This window comes from Heterodontus francisci, chromosome 3, assembly GCF_036365525.1.
Source record: "Heterodontus francisci isolate sHetFra1 chromosome 3, sHetFra1.hap1, whole genome shotgun sequence".
NCBI lineage: Eukaryota > Metazoa > Chordata > Chondrichthyes > Heterodontiformes > Heterodontidae > Heterodontus > Heterodontus francisci.
In genome coordinates this window covers 187,198,174-187,215,299 of record NC_090373.1, presented here as the reverse complement: position 1 = coordinate 187,215,299, position 17,126 = coordinate 187,198,174, and the positions used below count along the sequence as shown (strand labels likewise).

The following is a 17,126-nucleotide window of genomic DNA, read 5'->3' as shown; positions in this document are numbered from 1 at the left end:
GAGTGAAGGGAAATCAGAGGGCATTGCAAAGGGTGTATCGCAAAGATTTTCAGGAAAGGTGGTGGAGGAGATGTTCAGATACTATGGGTAAGTGGGGAGCATATGATTTAAAATATTTTGTGATTTACTGCATATTTAAATAGTTTTTTTTTAATGGCTATCTGGTAATCAGGTTAGGAAAAAGGTGGGTTAATGTTTCAAGTGGGACCCTCTTCCAGGGATATCTCAAACTTTGGCTCCTAAATACTTATAAAAGATAAATTAATAGAGCACCTATCACATCAAGAAGTACTTCATGTACAATTAATTGCTCTGAAGTGCAACTTTTTGATATATATTAATGACCTGGACTTGGGTATTCAAAGTTTGGAGATGACAAAACTCAGAAATGTAGTAAGCAGTGAGGAGGATAGTAACAGAGATAAGACATAGACAGAATGGTAAAATGAACAGGCACAAGGCAGTTGAAAGTGAGGTGTGTGATTCATTTTGGTAGGAAGAATGACAGGCTATGTAAAGTAAATGGTACAATTTTAAAGGGGTGCAGGAACAGAGAGAACTGGGGAGCAATGTTCCGTCTACCTACTGTTTTAGGGCAAGGCCAGCTTGTTGCACTACGCAGTCCCTTTAAGATGGACATGCAGCCGTGCATGCGCACATCTTAAAGGAAACTTTGTTTACGCGTGGCCTTTTTGTTCCCTGCATGGAAAATTTCTGATTGTTGCACGGCCGTGCACCCGCAAAGCTTAAAGAGAACATTACTGGGGAGAATATCCCCAAGTGCTTGAAGATGGCAGGAAATGTTGAGAAAGCTGTTAAAATAACATATGGATCCTTGGCTTTATAAACAGAGGTATAGAGTATAAAAGCAAAGACGTTCTGCTACATCTTTGTAAAACACAGGTTAGACCCCAGCTGGAGTACTGTGGCCAGTTATTGGCATCACACTTCAGGAAGGATATTAAGGCATTTGAGAAGATGCAGAAGAGATTTACTAGAATGGTATGAGGGATAAGGGACTTACGTGGACAGACTAGAGAAACCGGGTTTGTCCTCCTTACAGCAGAGAAGTCAAGAGGAGACTTGATAGAGATTTTCAACATCTTGAAGGCTTTGATAGAAATTGTTTCCAGTGGCAGGAGGGTTGGTATCCACAGAATACAGATTTAAAGTGATTGGCAAGCGAACCAGAGATGACATGCTGGAGCATTTTTTAAAGCAGGAAGTTATTATGATCTGGAATGCACTGCCTGAAAAGCTGATGGAAAGAGATCCAATAGTAACTTTTAAAAGGAAATTGGATAAATTCTTGAAAAGGAAATATCTGCTGGGCTATGGGGAAAGAGCAGTGGTGTGGGACTAATTGTACAGCTCTTTCAAAGAGCCAGAACAGGATCGATGGGCTAAGTGGCCTCCTTCCATGCTGTATCATCCTGTCAATCTGTTTCTTTGCCAGTGGTTGAGAGAAGAATGTTGCTTTTCGCAGGGGACAGCCCATGGTTTAGCTTTTTTGTCCTAATCACGGCTGCACAATTCCCAAACATGTGGCTGGTGGCTGTGGCTCCTTAACGGCAGTACCAATGCGGAAAATTGGCCCTCTTTGAGAGGTGACCTGGGGCACGGCTGGAAACTCCGTCACCCAACTCACGAGAGTCAAGCGCTACCAGCTGCTGCCTAAGAAAGCACTTGGTCAAAACGGCTAGCATGCATAATTTCCCTACCTTCTTTTGATGCTTTTGGTACCCAGCCAGCTCGAGCCTGATGCTCTGCTTACGGACCTTGTACCTTCCTAAGAATTGAATTAATCTGTGTTTGTGTTTAAAAGAAGATTTTAAAACTTGAAACCAAAGTTGCACCTGTCCATTTATACAATAAAACGTTGGCAATACAAACTCTAATTGGACTGAAAAACACTCACTCTCTGGGAAGTGAGATTTTCTGAAACATGTCCTTACTGTAAAATTGATATATTGGTCAAATTGTGCGGGTGCAAAAAGAATATCTAATAATTCTCATAAATCAAGAGGCCCTGCCACTAGCCTGAGTGTTGAGTTTTATATTTCTCTGGAAGGGATGAGGTGCACCTGAGTACATCGTGCACAGGCTGTTTATTGTGCTGCTGTAAAACAGAGCATTGATTGAAGAATGAGGCGCTGGCAGGGGATTTATTTAATCAGCTCAAGGTCTCTATTCCAGTCTCAAATATAATGGATTATTGCCATTAGCAGATGGACATGTTGATAATAAGCCTTTTATACAGAAATTGTTCCACAAAATACTCCCTTCTTGGAGCAACCTGACATTTAGAATTGAAATAAAAGCACCAACACAATTTTATTGGCCAGGCCCTACAGACCTTGAATTGAAATTATTGGTGAGGTAACAAATGGAGAAGTTGCAGCTGGCTTTGACTATGTGTTAAAGGTCACTGGATCAATTTGTTTGGTGAACTTATTAATATGGATCTGAAAGGTGTGTGGTGGGTGGGGGAGATGGTGTTCAGATGGGCCAACTATTTTTGAAAGTCTGATTAAAAGAAAACAAAACAAACCTCATTGACTTGGTGAGAAACTATGGAGCAAGAAAAGGCCATTTGGCCAGATACATGAGGTGATCCACTGGCAATAAGGAGATGGCTTCTACTTGCACGGTCATCGTGATGGCTATTTATTCTGACTGTGCAGCTTTCACACTACTGTAGCTGACAATTGGAGAAGGTTTTGAATCATATAAACTTACTGTGATACTGAAGCACTTCTCTAAAGGCAGTTGGTGCACGAATATGGGACACTGGAACCAATACTGGGACAGGAAGAGCTGTACCACGTTGTCCTACATAACAGCGACTACATTTCAAGAAGCAATTCATTGTCTATGAAGCACTTTGGGACGTCCTAAAGATATGAAAGTTGACTTATAAATGCAAGATTTTTCTCTCTTTCACTCGCAGCTAAGGGGATGCTGATAGGGTGAGGGGGGAGGGTCAGACAGTCATGAACCCATATCCCCCAACCCCACCCATCTAGTAATCCCAGCAGCCAAAATTGTAAGGTCCCTGAAATGGCAACAAAATGAATGACAAGTTAATCTTTCGGTTGAGGCAATGCTGGCCAGTACACCAGGAGAGTTTTGCCTGCTCTGATTCCCTCCAACCCATGTTCTCTAGCAAATAGAGCTTTATTGTGCCGAGGACCTACCACATTGCACTACCAAAACAAAATTATTGAGGATTACTACCAAACAATAGTGATTGATGGCTGGATGGTAGTAGTGAGGCCTCTGGCTCTATGATTGAACAGTGCGCACACACGCACACTGTCCACATATGCAGTCCTTGCACTTTAGGATTGCCTACAACTGAATGACTAATACAGTCAATTTTTTGTGCTTGTTTTAAAAGAGAAATGCTGCAAATTTAGGTGTATTATGATTCTGTTCTCCTTCACACACCGTGGATACATTAGAGAGTTCAATGGAACCTGCCTGTTTTTATTCAGTAAATTTTGTGTTTATCAAAAGAACATGAGGGATGGGGAATGGAACAGGTTCCACATTAGTGATCTATTTGCCGCATCAAGAACACCTAGGTCAGGTATGACACACTTGATGTTAAGTGACCTCTAATCAGTCCAAACTGTGGAAGAGAACTACCTCTATTGCACGAATGTCCAATTTTACTTCTATCAGAGTGCCATACCCCCACATTAGCCATCCCTGTAGCAATCTCTGAGTGAGGTTGCTTGTTTTAGTGGAAATTAAAACCAGTTAATCCTTGTAGTAGCACGTTCACTCTCTGGGTGCAGAACTGGTCAAATTCAATTCATGGAGAACCCCAACAACCAGCAGAAAGTCTATTATCAGTCCAATCTGGCAGGATTTAAACATGGATCATGACTGCTAATCCAGAGTATTTCAAAATTCTATTTTAACACGAGGTGAACATGCTTTTAAACATCTTAATTGTTTCAGCCAACTGCTCTCAGGCTCACGTCAGGTCTGTCAAAAGGTGTGGCAGGCCCTCTGATGACTGCATTTATTTTCCCTCCTCCTCTCCCCAAGGTGCTAAGAAGGCACCTGTCACCATCTGGGATTTGACATGAGTGATCCGTTACTTGTGCATCTGTGTGGACAGCGAGCACCAAGGTTTGATCAGTAGGAGGCTTTTCTCACATTACCAGTGTCCATAGCAGTGGAAAATCACAAGCAGGAGCTGGAACCCTCCTTGATTATTCCCCTTCCTGATCCTAGGAACACTGAGGCTGATTGCTAGCTCCCTTACTGCCTTCTACCTGTGGGGTATTGATAACTGACACATTAATACAATCATATGAAATCACTGTGTGGTATTTGCATATTCATATAACAAAAAATCCTGGGGGAAGACAAATAGACATTTTTATACACAGTGAGTTGTTACAATTTGGAATGCACCACTGATAGGGTGGTGGAAGTAGACTTAATAACAACTTTCAAAGGGAATTAGATAAATACGTAAAAAGGAAAAACTTACAGAGCTATGGAAAAAAAGCAAGTGAATAGGTAGCTGGCACAGGTGTGATGGGCCGAATGACCTCCTTCAATACTCTTCTTTGGCCTCCTTATCTCGAGAGACAATGGATAAGCGCCTGGAGGTGGTCAGTGGTTTGTGAAGCAGCGCCTGGAGTGGCTATAAAGGCCAATTCTAGAGTGACAGGCTCTTCCACAGGTGCTGCAGAGAAATTTGTTTGTCAGGGCTGTTACACAGTTGGCTCTCCCCTTGCGCCTCTGTCTTTTTTCCTGCCAACTACTAAGTCTCTGTAGGGTTCTATAATTCTATGAAATGCCAATGGCATTTACTTTAAACTGTTAACACTTCCACTCAAATAGTAGAAAGCATTTTTACATTAAATGCTTTTAATACATTGGTAACTAATATTGCACTGCGTCATTTCAAATGTGAAGTATGCAGTAACAGGCACATAAGCCTGCTGTAAACATCCCAATTTTACAGCGCCCCTTTAAAGAATTCCTTTCTTTCGGCTCACTTATCTTCCATGATGGCCTGCCCTGAACTCGCTGCTTTCATTGATGAATGGAACCAGTTTCTTCAGAAGCTGAAATTAGTCATATATCCAGAAATTCCTGCAATTTTAGGCTTACATTTTTCCTGGCAAGTCAGCATGTGTTGTGCTGCCCAAAAATAATCAAGGCGTTTTGCTTAGAGAATTCTAATGTTCTGCTGCTCAAAACAAACCATCTCAAAATGAAAAATAGCCTGTGTCCCGTCAAAGAAAGGGTTCCCGCACTGTAAGACTCTAGTTCCAGTCAGTTACAGCCTTCAAAATCCAGTCCAAAAAGATTAATGCCTTTCAGTATCCCACAATAAGATAACAAAGTACATTTTTTGATAACAAGGGCAATTAATGGTGAATAAAGGCCTATCTGAATTCATTAATCCAGAGAGGTCCTGAAATTGCCCCATTATGGCACCCAACAGTTTCTTACAAGATTTCAGAGTTTGCTTCCACTACTCTGCAAATGTATTCCATACGCTGATCACACTTTGTGTAAAGAATTTCAGACCTAATTTTATCTTTTACTAGTTTAAAATGTGTCCTCATGGCTTTCTCTCACCATGTAGTTTCCCTGCATTTCAACAGAGACGGGACTTGAAAAGTACTTCGTTGGCCGTGAAGCACTTTGGCATGTTTTGAGGTCATGAAAGGTATATTTTGTTTTCTTGCTCTTTCTCCTCTCCTCCCTTCTCTTCCATTCCTACCATTTCCATTCCCATAATTATCTTATACAAGCCAATAAGATCACCCCTCAGACAACCTCCACTTTCCAATCTGAACAGCCCCAGTCCCTCCAGGTGAGAGGTACTCTTATCTCAAATGCCATCCTAGCTAACATGAGCCAACTCAGCACAGAGGGGTGCAGGTGGAGAGGTGGAAATAATCAAGTTAAATTCCTGCCTCGATCCCTTTCCAGTGACTTCTGCTGGTCAGTGTCCATGTGTGAACATTCAATGTGATACCTCTGAGTGGCCTGCCAGCACTCAGGGAAAAATGACCTCTTGGGTGAGGTACAGGACAGTGACTGGTATTAATTTGGACTCTGCCCAGAAGGCTCAGGAGACAGGAGTAGCATTTCCAATCCTTCAGGATTGTCATCGAGTCTCCAGGAATTGAAGGTTCATCTCCAGGACAATGCTGCGATCAACCCAGAAGAAAAATCGTAGGAGCATTTAAGAACATGGTGCATTTCTTTTTCATTTTCTTTGAACACTTTTTTTCAGTTAGAAAAATATAGGAGTTGGAGGAAAAGGAGCTGTTTGATGGTCAAGAATCATCCAACTGAGTCATGAACAGTCTGATCACTTTTCAATTGTTGTGGGAAGACGGTGTGTCATGAGGATGGATGCGTCAGGTGACCAATGGCAGAAATGTGGTAACAGCTATTGGTAGTGGGGGATGTTATGAATTGAAACCTTTAGGAACATATCCAACACAGTTGGTTACCCGAGTGAGGAGTCTCTCTCTCTTTGGCCTCCTTGTCTCGAGAGACAATGGGTAAAACCGACTGAGGAGTAAAATGAGAAAATGTTTAAAAGGACAGAAGAAAACTACAGGGGAGAACAGGACCATTGCCACAAGTCAGTAACATTAACTTGCCTTCCTCTTTCACCATGCTGCCTGACCCTCTGTGCATTCCCAGCATTATCTATGGTTTGTTCCATTTCAAAACAGAGTGCATTCCACCAAATGTTAACAGCAGTGTTGGAAAACGCTGGGCTCAGATACCTCCCCTGCCCCATTGTCCTATCCCTTTGTTCTGTAGGGCACCCATGACCCACAGTCATAAAAATCAACAACACTAAAAACATGGAGGAACAGTGAGGGTCAAAGCAAGTCCAGAGCATTTCTGTGTTGAAACATTACACGCAGGACTTACTGCAGAAAAATCACTCCCTGAATGCTGTTATTGCCAGCATCAACACTGAGAGAGACAATTAAAGATAACAAAGTCTTGAGACCAGGGGCTGAGGTAATTATGATTAACCATGGAAGGGTCACCACAGTCCAATTCGCATATTACTATATAAATAAAAACAAGGAGGTAAAGAAAGTTCAAAGGGTCGTAGTTAAGGAAAGAAGAAAAGTTCAAAGGGAGTCATTATTGCTCAAAGTACTCCCAGCTGTCAGGACCTCTGATTTGAGGGTTACACAGATAATTCCCAGCCCCCATTACCACCTCCCCACCCTTCCCTGAGAGATGAATTCCAAGATGAGGGTTAAGACCAGTAAAACCTAGAAAGGTCATATGCTGCGATTGTGCTGAAAAACACACAGCCTTCTTCCCCATTTGGTTCAAGGGACCATAATTATCTTCACCTCGAGGCAAAGGTAGGGTTGCCAAACCTTCAGAATTTACTGGAGTCTCTAGAGTTAAAGTTTATTCTCCAGGACACTGCTGTAAGCAACCCAGGAGAAAAGTCACAGGGCCATTAAAAAGAAAATCATACTTTTTGTTTTTTCTATGATCACTTTCATTTATTACTTGTAAAAATACTGGAGATGTGGTGAGGGGGATGGGGGAAAGACTGATTGACAGTGAAGGTGAATTCAGTCAGATAACAAAGTGTGGAATTTTATGCTGTCTTCCGCAGTGGGTTAGGAGGCGAGAAGAGCATAAAATTGGGTGGGATGATGGTGGGAGCAGGAATTTAGTCCGTGGCAGGAAGATCTGTTGAATGGCCTTTCTGCACGGCTGCCAATTAAGGTCCTTAACTGGGTAATTCACAGAATCACAGAATTGTTACAGCGCAGAAGGAGGCCATTCGGTCCATTGTGTCCGCAACGGCTCTTCAAATGAGCAATTCAATTCGTGCCACTCCCCCACCTTCTCCCCGTAACCTTGTACATTCCTCCTTTACATATAAAAGTCTAATTCCCTTTTGAATGCTTCAATTGAACCTGGCTCCACCACACTCTCAGGCAGTGCTTTCCAGACCTTAACCGCTCGCCGCGTGAAAAAGTTTTTCCTCATTTGTTTTTGCTTCTTTCAACAATTACTTTCAATCTGTGCCCTCTTATTCTCGATTCTTTCACGAGTGGGAACAGTTACTCTCTATCTACTCTGTCCAGACTCCTCATGATTTTGAATACCTCAATCAAATCTCCTCAACCTTCTCTTCTCCAAGAAAAACAGTCCTAACTTCTCCAATCTATCTTCATAACTGAAGTTCCTAATCCCTGGAATCATTCTTATGAATCTTTTCTGCACCCTCTTTAATGCCTTCACATCCTTCGAAAAAGCAGCACCCAGAACTGGACACAATACTCCAGCTGAGGCCGAATGAGTGTCTTATACAAGTTTAACATAACCTCATTGCTGTTATACTCTATGCCCTATTAATAAAGCCCAGGATACTGTATGCTTTATTCACCATTCTTTCAAACTGTCCTGCCACCTTCAATGACTAATACACATATACACCCAGGTCCCTCTGTTCCTGCACCCCGTTTAGAATTATACCCTTTATTTTATATTGTTTCTCCAAGTTCTTCCTACCAAAATGAATCACTTCACATTTCTCTGCATTGAACTTCATCTGTCACCTGTCTGCCCATTCCACCAACTTGTCTATGTCCTTTTGCAGTTCTACACTATCTTCCTCACAGTTCACAATGCTTCCAAGTTTTGTATCAGCTGCAAACTTTAAAATTGTGTCCTGTACACCAAGGTCTAGGTCATTAATATATATCAGGAAAAGCAAGGGTCCCAATACTGACCCCTGGGAAGCACGGCACCAGAAACCATGCGAACTGCTCCTGGCTCCTGGGGTCTCCCTCGTTCAAAGGCACTTAAGTGCCTGAACAAGGGACCTAGCATCAGGAATGGGGGTGGGCCTGCTGAGGGACACCCCCTGCCCTTTTTTGCCTCCTCCGCAAACCCCACCCCACGAGACCCTTCCTGCCCTGACCTATCTCAAGCCTGGTTCCTGCACCGCTTCTCGGTGTCTGATTGCTGTAGCTGCCGGCCTCTGATTGACCAACAGCTCTGCAAGGCTGTGACTTTCGGTGACAGACACCTAAATCCGGAAGACCTGCCACAATCCAGTTAAGTGCCTGATTGGCACAAAATCTGGCAGGCATTCAATGCAAGAGGCAACGCAGGGATCTGGCTTCGGTTTCCCCTGACATCGAGACCCCCGCCACTAGCATAAAATTCCCCCCAAAGAGTCTGTTCCCTTCCCAATTGGCCAAGGGAAGGCAGTGCGCAGGAGACCAACCAATGATGTAAGGATAGGGGCACAGCAGGAGGTCATATGATGAAGTCTCCAGGAATACACCCAGGCAGAGTTGGCAACAGGCAGCAGCAATAAAGGGCACACCTCAGTTACATGTGTCATGTCAGTAAGGGAGGAGGCACTAAGAGTGCAGTGAATGGTGTACAGCAGCTCCTTTTAGAGTCACAAAGACTTGCTTTGAAGGATCCAATCAGAGTTTTCTGATGATAAACAGACTCTTCCATTTTGGAAAAGAGCCCAGATTTGCCCACAGTTGACTTAACCCAATATTTTTATCCAATTCAGGAAATTATAAAAAGCTGAATATTAACAGAGCTACGTCCTCTGTTTGGAAAAAGAAACACACTCCCTTAAAAACATTCTGTTCCTCCATTCCCCCAAAAGATTAATTTTAAAAATGTCTATATAATGCTGGTGTTTAAAGAGCACCTTATCACTGAAATGAATTGAGTGTTTTTTTTTTGCACTGCTCTGACTGTTATAGAATTATAGAATGACACAGAAGCCTATTCAGCCCATCATACCTATGCCAGCTCTTGAAAGGAGCAGTCCAGTTAGTCTCACTTCCCTGCTCTTTATTTTTCCCTTCAAATATTCATCCAATTCCCTTTTGAAAATCATTATTGAATCTGCTTCCACCGCCCTTTCAAACGACTTGTGTAAAAATAAATTCTCTTCATCTCACCTCTGGTTCTTTTGTCAGTTACCTTAAATCTGTGATAGGACTGATTAAAAACAAAATAAAGGGTAAAACAGGACTAGTAAAATCTAAAATGTACCTTGATCAGCCGAAGAGTCATTTTGTTTGTGAAAACCAAATCATGTTGTTCATGTTAAGAAATTCATGAAGTCATGAAATGACAATCTTGGGGCCAAAATTTCTCCTGTCACTGATTTTAGTAAAATACAACTTTTTATTTCGACTATTGAAAACATTATTAGCAAGAATAATTTTACCTCAGGCTGGCGTGTCTTATGCTGGTAAACTTTTGCAGGTGACCACAGGCTGGGCACCTTGTCATTCGGCTTTCCTCTGGAATCATTGGAGGGATGTGTCTCAAGGTGGCTTCACAAAACACAGTAGGAGGACTTGACTTTGAACAAGGCTGAGGGCCATTTAGGAGCTACCCACTTGGAGGGAGATAGCTAGCTATTGGCCGCCCATATACTTACAGTGCAAATAGAGGTGGTGGGGTGGAGGGGGGGGTGGGGCGGGGTGTGGAGGTGTTGTGGAGAAGAGTGGTGGGGGGATTGTTGGTGAGGAAATACTTTGCATATAAAATACTCCCTGGGCTTTCCTGTTACTGCTTTTCTGAAACTGGATATGATCCAATATTCCCAACCCTTTGAGGGTTTTTTTAATCAACAATTAAGATTTATGCTTCATTAGCAATGGTATCAGATAAACTAGAGATATAAAAATTGGAAAAACTGTGTCAAATTACTCTCATTTAGGTGGTGGGGGGAGGGGCGCAAGTGAAAGCTGGAAAGGAGAAGAGGCTCTTGTCTACCTGAGGCAGACTGATTACAGAGAGGGTCTGACAGAAGTAAGTCTGTCTCTCTGCTTGCTCTCAGTCAGGTAGAGTGGACAATACACGAGGGACCAGGAAGTGGAAGACAGGTTAGCAGACAAGAGGTAAATGCAATTTAACGTGACTAAGTGTGAGTGAATAAATATATTTTGGGAGAAAACACCAGGAATAGGAATGTGCAGTTAATGGTAAGATACTGAAGGGTGTGGATGAACAGATACTTAATTCCACCGCTTCCAACCCTTCTCCAATGTAAATCATACTTTTTATTTTTATTTATTTATTTTTATTTAGAGATACAGCACTGAAACAGGCCCTTCGGCCCACCGAGTCAGTGCCGTCCAACAACCACCCATTTATACTAACTCTACAGTAATCCCATTTTCCTTACCTACACTAGGGGCAATTTACAATGGCCAATTTACCTATCACCTGCAAGTCTTTGGCGGTGGGAGGAAACCAGAGCACCTGGCAAAAACCTACACGGTCACAGGGAGAAGTTGCAAACTCCGCACAGGCAGTACCCAGAATTGAACCCGGGTCCCCGGAGCTGTGAGGCTGTGGTGCTAACCACTGCGCCACTGTGCCACCCCAACTGCGTCTGCCAACCAACTTTGAATTTCAGCTACTACATTTCCTCTTATATCAGAGCCAACATTTTTGTTATACACCTTATTGTGTGTCTTCTGAAAATTAATATAAACTACATCTACTGCATTCCCTTTATCCAATCACTCACCTCTTCAGAAAACTCCATTAAATTAGTCAAATCACCTTTCCTTTAACAAAGCTGCACCTTAAGTACTGAGTTCATTTCTGATTACCTGAGCATCTAAGAACTGGAAGCAGTATGCAGAAGGACCTTGAAGATAATCTTTATCAACAAAGGCTTGAGCTACAACAAAAGGTGAGAAAAACTCTGGCTTTTCACCCTCGAGAAGAGGTAAATAAGCAAAGATGTTTGAGATGTTTATAAGATATTGAGAGAAATAGATTGTGCATCACTGCGTTGTTAAAGCAAGAGTGCAGGCAAGGGCACATAGCAGTTCAGTGCTGATAACTTAAACTATGTCTTTGCACAAGGTGATCAACACCTGTTATGGTGTTCCAGGTAGTTACATTGCTGTGGTTTTGGAGTCACTTATAGACCAGACCAGGTAAGGATGACAGATTACCTGCCATGAAGGACAGTAGTGAACCAAATGGGTTTTTACAACAATCCAATAGTTACCTCATGATCACCATTACTGATACTGGCTTTTTAATTCCAGATTTATTTAATAAACTGGATTTAAATTCCCCAGTTGCCATGGTGGGATTTTAGCTCATGTCTCCAGATCATAAGCCTAGGCCTCTGGATTACTAAAATAACCACTATGTTACCATTACCTTTCTGAACCTGGATGGTGTCTTGGACTGTGGCCTTTGGCCTTTCACCTGGGTTTCTCAATTTAAGAAAAAGGTTAGCAAAGGTGAGCAATGACGATAATCCTGAGCATCAGGAACTTGTTATAAGGAGAGGCTGAAAAACGAAAGACTAGGAAACAGTGGGAACCACCTCAGAAACAGCCTAGAGTTGGGAAGCCTGAAATCCGCTTTCTTCTGAGGCTGTTAAATCTTTTATGAAATGGAGGAGTACATTGAATAAATTTCCCATTCCCTTTAAGGAACTTGGATTTTCTTTGGAAAAGAGACTTTGAGGTGATATAATTAAAATTTCAAGATTATAAAAAGAAAACAAAGTTAATGCAGGGAAGTTGTTCGTTATGGGGAAAGACTCAATACCAGTGACTGCAAATTAAGAATGAGGAGGTTAGGAGTACGAAAGGTAGTGAGGCCGAACCTTTTCACCGACAGATTAATAGAACTATAGCATAAATAATCAGGGAAGGTCACTGAAGCAGACAAGTGGGTTCAAAGTTCAATTACAGCTTAGAAATTACTGTGGATAGAATTTGTGAATGACGCTTAATGTGCTTGTAGGAAAGTCCTGTCTGCAAGTGTTATGCAAGCATTAACCATTATATTAAATGGGCTAATGTCTCTGATGAAATAGGGAACAGAAGGGTGCAATATCATGTATCAGCTTGGCTCAGCTGACAGCATTTTTGTCTCTGAGTCAGCAGGGCATGGGTTCAAGCATCATTTGGGGCTTGAGCACACAATCTAAGATGACACTTTGCAGCAGGACTGTGGGAACTGCATTGTTAGAGATGCTGCCCTTGGAGAAAACCTATCTGTCTGCTCCCATGGTTCAGGTGGATCATGAAGATCCTACGGCAGAATTTGAAGAATAGGGAGTTCTCCAGAATATCTGGCAAATATTCCTCTCTGAACCCAACACCAACAAAAACAAACCTGATGGGCCTCTTGCTATTGATCTTACCTCCCACAACCACCACCCCCACCCAATTAAAGCAGTAACCCAAAGGAATTTCGGGGCTTGTAACTTTAATCAGTATCATCATTAAGCATTATTGGCAATGCCCTGTTTAAACTGTCCATCTTCTGACTGATGTTAACAATCTTCAAATGCAAGCCAGTTTGTGGTCCCTGAGAGAGGGGCTGGGAGACAGAGTACATAAAGTGATAGCAAGGTTCAATGTGCTGCTCTCCTGACACTTTCCTGTAAACAGTTCCCCTGTGATTGAGTTGCTACCCCCTCCCCCTCAAAATAAAACTGAGATTGAAGCAAAACAGTATTCAGTGATTAATGAATGCTTGCAATTTAAACTGACAATTCACATAGGCTCTATCACTGAATTATGTTAAATCCTTTAACCTGTCACTATCCATCCCTCGTACACATCCCAGGAGATGGTTCAGTATTTTAAGGAGGAAAGAAATGAAATTGTGCAATGGTAACCGGAAATTGTAGAACTGTTAATTTTCATCTTAGGCTCTGTTAAATGTTAGCATTACTGGAAAGTGGGTAGTACAAATAATTTTGTGTCCCCTGCTGGGAAATGGGAGCACATGACAATGAATTAATCACAATTCTGCACTCTCCCATTATGCTGGTATCTCTTACTTCAACAAGTTGCATTTATATAGCACATATAATGTAGAAAACTTTCCAGGGTGCTTCACATGAAACTCCTGTGTGAATTGAGCAGAAAGCCAGGAGGCTGCAAAAGCTGCAGACCGACTGTAACAACTATGAAGAATGTCCCAGGGCGACTTTACAAGGAGGAGGCCAGGGTATCAAGAGGAAGCAGGAAAGTTCAAGGAAAGGGGACCATAGTTCTCAATCGATGGGGCAAAGAACGTTTTTGTAGCGAGGGAATGGGATGAAGTTGTTTAGGAAAAGAGATTCTGCTTTAGCGGACGAGGTATCAGCCCCAGCTCCCTGCACTATGACCAGTGTAAGACAACCAGTGGTTGCTGCATCAGGCACTGATGGACAAACAAAGACTACTGATGAACCTGTCAGCCGACATATGAGGGATTACATTAAATACAGCACAAGGAGTAAAATTGGAGGTGGGGGTTGAGTGTAGAATGCCCACCTGATACGGTTTTCAGGTGGGCCTGTAAACGGGCGCACAGCACCTCCGCCTGTTTTAGGGTGAAAAGCTGTCTAAGTATGTAAAACAGAATCTTACACTGTTTTAAGACTCTGATTATAATTTCAAAATACAGATAGGCAGAGCTCATTTTTAACCAAGCAGGCAATGGCCTAACCAGTGCTCCTTAAAGGGACCATTGGTGGCCACTCTTCATAAGGGCCTCTTCAGGAGTGCTCCTTCTGACGCCACCAGCTCTGCCCCCTCAGGTCCAACCTTACGGCCAGCACAGCCTAGGAGCAGACTGGATTTGACAGCCCTGCCATGACCTGCTTGTGCTCATTTTACACCCACTGCTCAGCAGTTGCATTTAAACCTGAAAGTACTTTGGGCCTCTTGATGCCAGTTTGAGGTAGAAGCTGAAAAAAATCCCCCTCCACCATGTGTCTCAGTGACTTAAACTGGCCACACAAAGAAGCTCAAATCATGGTTAGAAGAAGCTGTGAAGGAGAGCGGCATTGGATAAATAATTGAAAGGCACAAATTTACATACAGGGCTATGGGGAAAGAGCAGAGAAATGGGGTTAATTGGATAGCTCCACCAAAGAGCTGGCATATTCTCAATGGGCCGATTGGTGTTTTTCTGTGCTGTGCTACTAAGTCGGAGGCACTGCCAGGCATTATGTTCTGTTTGGAAAACTGTAACTGTAAAATGTTGAAAACATACAGCAAAATCTATCAGCAGCTGAAAAGGCAGGTTCCAAGTGGGGCCCTTCTTCGGATCTATTCTGAATAGTATCCTGCTTGAAGCAATAAGCTGTCCACTGTCCTTCAAATGGTGGCTGATCTATGGGACATTTTCTGTTTTGATTGCTGATTTGCAGCATTTGGAGTTTGCCTTGCTATCTCAGGAGACCTGTTCTGTCACAGTGCCTGCTTTAGCCCATTACTTTTAATAGCTGGCTTCTTGTCAGCCCAGTGCTTTCACTGTTTGTGGATTAAATTGGATCATTTATGAAGGAAAGCTATGACGCTTCACCCAATGCTTAGAAATGGTGAGGGAGTTGGAAAAAGATCGGAGCTGTATTTACTGGAGCAGCCAGGGGCAAGGGGAAGATATAGAAGAATCATTTGAAATTATGGCCCAGAGTTTCCTCAGAGGTGTTCCCTACAAGGAACTTCTAGGCAGATGAAACAGTTTGGAAGGATAAATAGATTATTTCCACTGGTCAGCCTATCAGTAACAAGGGGGCATAAATTTCAGAGTATTACCAGAGGCATAAATAGCTGAGATTAGAGGAATTTTATCAGTTTATTAGGATATGGGATGCTTTTACCACACATGCTTATTGAAGACAAGCTGATGGCAATATTTACAAATCGGGTCAGAAAAACACATGGGGAAGAAAAATAAGATAAAAAGAAAGGGTGCAGGGATACGGCAGGGAAAATAGATTGACTAGTTCCAGTGTACAGCCAGCACCAGCACAGGTAGAGTGGCTGATACAGCCACCTTCTATGCTGAAGTGGCTACAGTTCTATTAACGACCCACTGCATGGCCAATATTTCCTGCACTGGCACTATGACATTCTAATATTCTTTCGAATTGTGTATTAAACCAAACAATGTCATCGGATGTTGTTGCAGGGCTGAAGCGAAAGTTTTAGCAAAGGATAAATGACATTTCTTGGTAGCAAAACCCAGGAACCATCCTAGTTTTATAGATTCCTGTAGTAGAATGTACCTCACTAAAATATTCCACTTAATTTTCTTTTCACACCAATTTCCAGCACTGTGATCCTGAATGTCTTGGCCATGTGAGCCGCATGGAAGATGGCAGGATCCCCAAAGACACATTGTACAGCGAGCTCGCCACTGGTATCAGACCCACCGGCCGTCCATGTCTCCGTTATAAAGACGTCTGCAAACGCGACATGAAATCGTGTGACATTGATCACAAGTCGTGGGAGTCAGTTGCCAGCATTCGCCAGAGCTGGCGGGCAGCCATAAAGACAGGGCTAAATTGTGGCGAGTCGAAGAGACTTAGTAGTTGGCAGGAAAAAAGACAGAGGCGCAAGGGGAGAGCCAACTGTGCAACAGCCCCAACAAACAAATTTCTCTGCAGCACCTGTGGAAGAGCCTGTCACTCCAGAATTGGCCTTTATAGCCACTCCAGGCGCTGCTTCACAAACCACTGACCACCTCCAGGCGCGTATCCATTGTCTCTCGAGATAAGGAGGCCCAAAAGATCCTGAATGTGCTGGCTTTTTGGAATGTGATTCCACGGGGCATGAAGGGTTGGGGGAAGTTTGGGGTGATCGATCACCCTCTGAGATGTCAGCCAAGCGAGCCTGGGCAGTGATGGCCAGCAGTCTATTTGGGCATGGGGTGATGGGGTGAACATGATTTTATCCTTACTGGAGGATCACACCAAATGGAGCCAATTAAAATTTGGTCAGAAATGGAAACCGTGTCTGTTTCTTTCCCTTCCTAGTCCAACCACTGAGGTGAGATAACGCAGCACAAGGCATCAAACCTGGGACAATCCTAGCCTGTACTATGCAAACTGCCAATGGCCACGAACTAATGCTGGTTCAAAATTACTTGCTGGGAGAGCTGGAGTGCCTCTCATTCTGGATTCCCTTGCCTTGCTTTGTGCGGAAGACCAGCTTGTCTTTGCTCAGCACTGTGGAGGCTGAGGTCTATATTTCAACAGTATAAGAGATATGCCCACATCTCCTCACTCGGCTCCAGTCACTGCTGCTCCAGTGCTCGCCTCTAGCTCTGCTGTTTTT

The 17,126-nt window shown here is 43.0% G+C and overlaps 1 protein-coding gene across 1 annotated transcript in view; it reads right to left on the bottom strand.

The window, feature by feature from the left end:
- rsph9 (radial spoke head component 9) overlaps positions 1–17,126 on the bottom strand; it is a 70,678-nt gene that overhangs the window by 4,824 nt on the left and 48,728 nt on the right. The window lies entirely within an intron of this gene.